This window comes from Astatotilapia calliptera, chromosome 11, assembly GCF_964374335.1.
Source record: "Astatotilapia calliptera chromosome 11, fAstCal68.1, whole genome shotgun sequence".
NCBI lineage: Eukaryota > Metazoa > Chordata > Actinopteri > Cichliformes > Cichlidae > Astatotilapia > Astatotilapia calliptera.
The window spans coordinates 11396041-11401914 of record NC_137432.1 but is presented as its reverse complement, the minus strand read 5'-3'; the positions used below and the strand labels follow the sequence as shown (position 1 = coordinate 11401914).

The window sequence follows — 5874 nt, the reverse complement described above, 5'->3', positions numbered from 1 at the left end:
GTTGACATAAATCAAATCTTTGTTTGTTTTATATGAATGATAGCAGTGTCAGTTTCTGGATGCTGACTTTTACTTAAATTACATTTAGGTTTATTTGTTTAATACAAACCTTTAAGAAGTAATAATGTCACTTGTCAAACACAGGTGCTTTGTTTTTGTGCTTAAAGAGAAAGCTTGTGTTTTTTTTCCTTTTTACTGCAGGATGTAAAAACATTAAGTTATGTAGTTTATTTTAATTATGCAATATTTATGATAAAATGTTGCTATCTACACTAAGCTAGTATCTTTGGAATCATGAAGTGCATTTGTTGTTAGCACAGTGAAATCTAGCATGCCTAGTAAATTAGATTGAACTCAGAAAATAGGTCTTCATCATATATGAAATGATCACCAATAATAGTAAAATACTCACAGAGTAATCGATTGGTGATAGAACATTCATTTAAGGTCCCAGGTACTTCTGAAGCTTAGTCCACAGAACAAGCACAGGACCAAAAACATTTGTTGCTATAACATCCCAGTCACACTGTTCATGCATTTACTGGAATGAAGACTGAGGATGATCTGCTCTGCTGCTTTAGGCCAGGCCTACACCTTGCAACAAAATGTTTTAGTAGGGTGCTGATCATTTCCAGGCCCTCTCATCCAAGCTGAAACTTACAGACTTTGAGCTCAATCATAAACAGTGCTTGAGTTTATGAAACAGATGACTGATTAAGATTCTTTTGAAAGTGTTTCAGATGTATTGTTCATGACAAGACATCTAAGATTAGGTGAGAGGAGATGTTTTTAAGGAGCTTGAAAGAAAGAAAAGCGTCTGGACTTCCTTAAGTTGTTTGAAGACGTTTCACCTCTCATCCGAGAAGCTTCTTCAGTTCTAGGGACTGACCCCCCCCCCAACAGGCACAATGGAAACTCCCACAGGGCTTAAATCTGGGACTCTCCACCATTTGACCCTAGAACTGAAGAAGCTTCTCAGATGAGAAGTGAAACGTCTTCAAACAACTTAAAGAGGTCCAGACACTTTTCTTTCCAAGCTCCTTAGACTATGATGACCTGGATGACTGAGAACTTTCACAGACACGAGGTGTTTTTGAATTTTTTCAATCAAAAGAGGGCAAAAAGCAAATCTTCTGACCAAAAGTTCTGCTAAACATGTGTCATGAAAAGTTTGGATATTCCCTAAAGCAGAGAAAAAAAAGTTTAAACTATTTGCACTGAGATGTGAGTATTTACATTCAATAAAACAGCAGAGGACTAATGACTGTGTAAGGGTAGCAAATAGGGGAAAACTGTGTCTTTAACGTCTTTGGCTAAACAACTTTTTTTTTGTCTACACTGAAAAAAATATGTTGTTGGATTTACTTAATTCAATGGTGGACATTTGTTGCACACAGATGTTTTGCTTTGGCAGCAACTTAAACAATTGAGTTAAATTAACACAATTTATTCATGTTCAATAAACTTGTGCAATTTGTGTTGATAAAATGTGACTTAAACATGTTTTGATGAAGTAATTTGAGCTCTTGGAATATTTTAATCCTTCACAATTTTCTCACGTTATCCCAACACGATTCAATAACTTTTACCCAATACTACTTGGTCACTTAAATACTACATGTTATCTTCAAATTACATTTTGCTATTATATTCTAGTATCAAATACACAATTTTCAAATGGAGGCCTTATAACAGATTGTATTGTTCTCTTCCAAGATGGTTGCTGGCATCCACCAGTAACCTTTCAAAACAAAATGTCTAATTTCACTGCATTGACAGTAGGTAAAGAATTAAACTGACATTACTCCTCTACTGAATCTATATAAATCAACAGTTAAATAATGTCAGTTCTTCCGTGTTCTCTGGAATCAATCACAGCAAAGAAATTGGACTGTTTCTTTTGAAAAATGTTGGGAAAGAACAATACAAAACATTCTATTTAAGGCCTCTGACATCAAGATTCAGTTAAACAACAATTATAACTAAACAATTTGAGGTAATGTTAGTTTCCATTAACATTAAATTAGGTTACTGAATTGGCAAACACCTTCCTATTAACACTACCCATTTTACCCCAATAACTAAAGAAATTAGCACTTGCAGGTCAAAACCTTTATTCAAGAGACGCAAAAATAACATTGATACAGTGACTGTCAAAAATTACAGCACTGATCATACTGTGACATCTTGGTTCAAAACAGCACACTTAGAAATATTCAACGTTCTTTACTTCAACTGAATGAAACTGAAAATACCATTTCACACGACCCATATGGGATATTTAGACTGTATAACTGTTCACGCTACATCTCTTCACTAGTAAAAGAAAGAAAAAATACAAAGAGAAATTTAAAAATGCTGCCAAACAGACAAACAGAACTTGTACAGAGCAAAAGGAAAAACAAACAACAACAAAAAACGGCTCGTCCTCATGGCAGTTGCAGAGTATATAAAAATGAACCCTGCGATCCGTTCCTGGAATTGAGCTTCAAAAATGCAGCAGAACAAGTGTGAGATTTAAATGTCCTCTCACCTAGAGCTGGTCACCTCACATGCATAACAGTGAGCTTCGTTGCAGGAGCAGTTTTGTCTTAGTTGTGAGCTTTTCTTGAGAGCTGAGTTGCATCCAACTCCATTACCACCCATTGAATCACCTCAAAAGTGTAGCAGAGTTGTGATGGGTAACTCATGTTGAAGGAATAAAAAAGGTCCAAACAGCATGGCTACTGCAAAGGTCACGTTATCCAGATCTTGAAGAACAACATCAGAAAAGTCATTGCCTGGCGCATCTCTGGAGACAGATGTTCATTGTGGCTTTCTCAATCTGTGCAGTGGCCTCAGTCAAGTCCTGGTTAAACACAAAACATTTCTTTAAGATTCCTTTTTAAACTCATCTCTTTTGAATCTACCAGTTCTAATGTTAGAGTAATTTAAACCAATGCAAGCAACATAGTAAATAGCTATAGCCAAAGAGTGGCCTGCCATGCTGCCATTCATGGTCTAACAGAGTTTCTAAGAGAGGGTGAAAAACATAATAATTTCAAATGCTTTACATTAGTTTTTGTTAGAAAGACACCGGCCCATCAGAAATCCAGGTTATGTCACTCAGAAGATGTTAGAATTTAGACTTTCAGCCCCACAATTTGGTTAGCTGTTGGTCAGTTGGTCATTTTTTCAAACAAAAGCTAATATAAATATTGGTGGGATTTTCCTTTGTTCATTAGAATGACAAATTTAAAGTTTTTTCACACTGATGTGACCCCTAATACAGGGGTGGGGATGGGGCCTCAAGGGCCGGCGGCCGAGTTCACTACCAGGCCTCATGTGAACTTCAAATTATTAAAGAGGACTACTGGTCCTAACCAGTCCAATGAGGATCAAGTGGATAACTAAATGCATTTTTAAATGTTGCAAAGCCACAATCTACTCATAAAACACTCACCATGAACTCCTGCACCAAGATGTTGCAATTGTCTTTCACACAGATGCGGAGCACTTTGATGAGGGACTCCGAGCATTAATGTCATCCTTGACTATTATAACAAAGAAAACAGAGATTTGTGAACTTTTCAGTAGCACAGAAGAAAATGATCCCAGACAAAAACTCTTGACTTTTTAAACCAGTCAACATGCAACACCAGCATCTACAAAGCAATATCAAAAGTTCCTGTTTGACATCAACTTTATGGATATATAGTTTCCAGAACATTTATTTTTAAAAAAAGATAATTTTTTCTCAGTGGGCCAGTAAATGCATGACGAAAATTATGGCATCCTTTTAGTGGAATCATTACTCACAGGTAATAGTTGACTGTTTCAATGGATGTAGCATAAAAATCTTTTACTGACCTAATGCAATACATATACACTTTGTAGTTAAAGAATTTTAAAGTTCTTACTGTCATTATGGCAGCTACATCCTTTAGCTTTGTGCCCTGTTCCCCCGATCACTTTGCAAACACTTTCAGCAGACTGTCAGAGAAAAACTCAGCTCCGTCAGAAACCTTGACTGTAAAGGCATGGTTGGGATGCACTGGAATGCTGCATTTTATCTGAAATGACATAAAATTATTTTGAAATAACAGCAGGCACTGTGCTTGGTTAATCAGTAATGTTTTGTTGAATAAAAACTGTGTTTCCAGATCTTATGGGATTAAAAAAAATCCAAAGATGTTTGTTTCTGATTTGCAACCCAACAACCCACAAGTTACAACCTCATTTCAGTTCAAGTGTGCATTAATGCGAGTCCAGTAATCACCTTTCTGGCAATACATACAGGTATAAGTTAAACCTATGGCAGATTTTGGATCTCTCAGTTGTATTAATAGGGTGAGTATGCATGCACCTAATAATTATAAAAAACCTATTATAATTAAGTTACAGAAACGAAAATAGAATATACTTTCTTACCATAACACCTTGAACCCACAATCCATCAGCTGACTCCTGGTGAAATGCAGAATAGAGGTCATCTCTCAATGTGCAGCAAAAAAAACAAAAACAAAAGGACAGCAGGTGAGGGCAGGAGGGGTAGGGATGTAAGCTAGCATAATGCCGCTGATGATATTAGCTAAAACTGTTCAATGTCCAAAATCTCACTAACACCACGGTGCAGTAAATACACAATGTAACTGAAGAGTCAGTTGACAAATCTATTCACACAGAAAACCAAATTATGTTATGAGTGCCTCGTAATTAGGTTTAATGTGATATTACGGCTCTTGTGCCAAAGACAAATTCAAATGAAAAAGCGCCAATTCTTTGACAACAGATAAAACAGCAAATAAGCTAACGGCTCTTTTTTAGCATGTTACATGGCGACACTCTAGACGTTTAACTACATTTGGCTGAATTATGGTAAAAATGAATTCAAAAAATCAAGACATACCAAAAACGTAGAGTTGGCTGCTCGACTTGACTGAGATGGATGCCTTTTTTAAACCACGATCCAAAGCCCGCGAGATGAAATCACGCGTGGTTTCACGAGATTTAACGTTGCTATCTTATTGACTTACGTCACCTGAACATGATATGAACAATTTAATACACCCTTTCTGCATATCATGTAGTTTTTACACTATATAGTTACATTTAACTTTAAAACATGAGGCAATTGTGTTAAATGCATGCAAGATGCTTACATAAATCCAAGAGATGGCCAGTCCCTTTTTTTCAGTGTATGGAAGAGCGTGTTTTCCCTGGAAACAATTTTTAATTTCACAAGCATGCAATAAAACAACAGGTATTTCAGAAATATTCTAGGTATTAAAATCTTATGTTCAAGTATTTTATTAGGGCTTTCACTGAAATCCCAGATTACTTAGTGTGGTATTAAAAATGTTTTTTTTAAAAATCTAATTTACATAGCATACTGTTAGCTGTAGTCCAAGTAGCTAAAAGGATTTTATGAGACTCATCTGTGAGTATTTAACATAAACAAAGCCGCAGGTCTAATGAGAATGAGGGCTGCACACATGCTGGATTTCAGGTCTGGGAGGTCTTTACACTATTTTCTGTATTAGTAATATCATGCAGCTTCCCGGGTGACATTATAAGAGAAAGGTGTTTAAAGAACAACCAATTAAGGTGCAGATGTCACACAGTGCACAAGTTTAGGAACTTGTCTTTCCTATATTATTAAACTTCACTTATCCAACCAATTGCACTGTATAAAAAAGGGGAAAATTTGATTAGAATGATATTTTAAGAAAAGATTACATCTTCTCTAAAGCTATATAAGCTCATTATATTTCGGCAGTCTTGTGAAATCACTTCTACCCACCAAGGCTCACTGATTCTAAACACTGAGGCAGAAAATCTGACATCAGTGCCTGCCAGAGCATGTCATGATGTCATGCTTTGACTTAATGTTAC

The 5874-nt window shown here is 36.1% G+C and overlaps 1 long non-coding RNA gene across 2 annotated transcripts; it reads right to left on the bottom strand.

The window, feature by feature from the left end:
* Positions 1–2097: 2097 nt before the first annotated feature.
* On the bottom strand, positions 2098–5029 carry LOC145431751 (uncharacterized). Of its 2 annotated transcripts, XR_013912038.1 has the most exons (5): positions 4889–5029; positions 4411–4474; positions 3900–4052; positions 3443–3533; positions 2098–2848 (listed from the first exon to the last, which is right to left on the bottom strand). It is a non-coding gene; the product is annotated as an uncharacterized LOC145431751 (long non-coding RNA). The 2 variants fall into 2 exon arrangements; XR_013912037.1 differs by lacking the exon at positions 4889–5029 and having other exon boundaries at positions 4411–4550.
* Between the last annotated feature and the right edge of the window lie 845 nt (positions 5030–5874).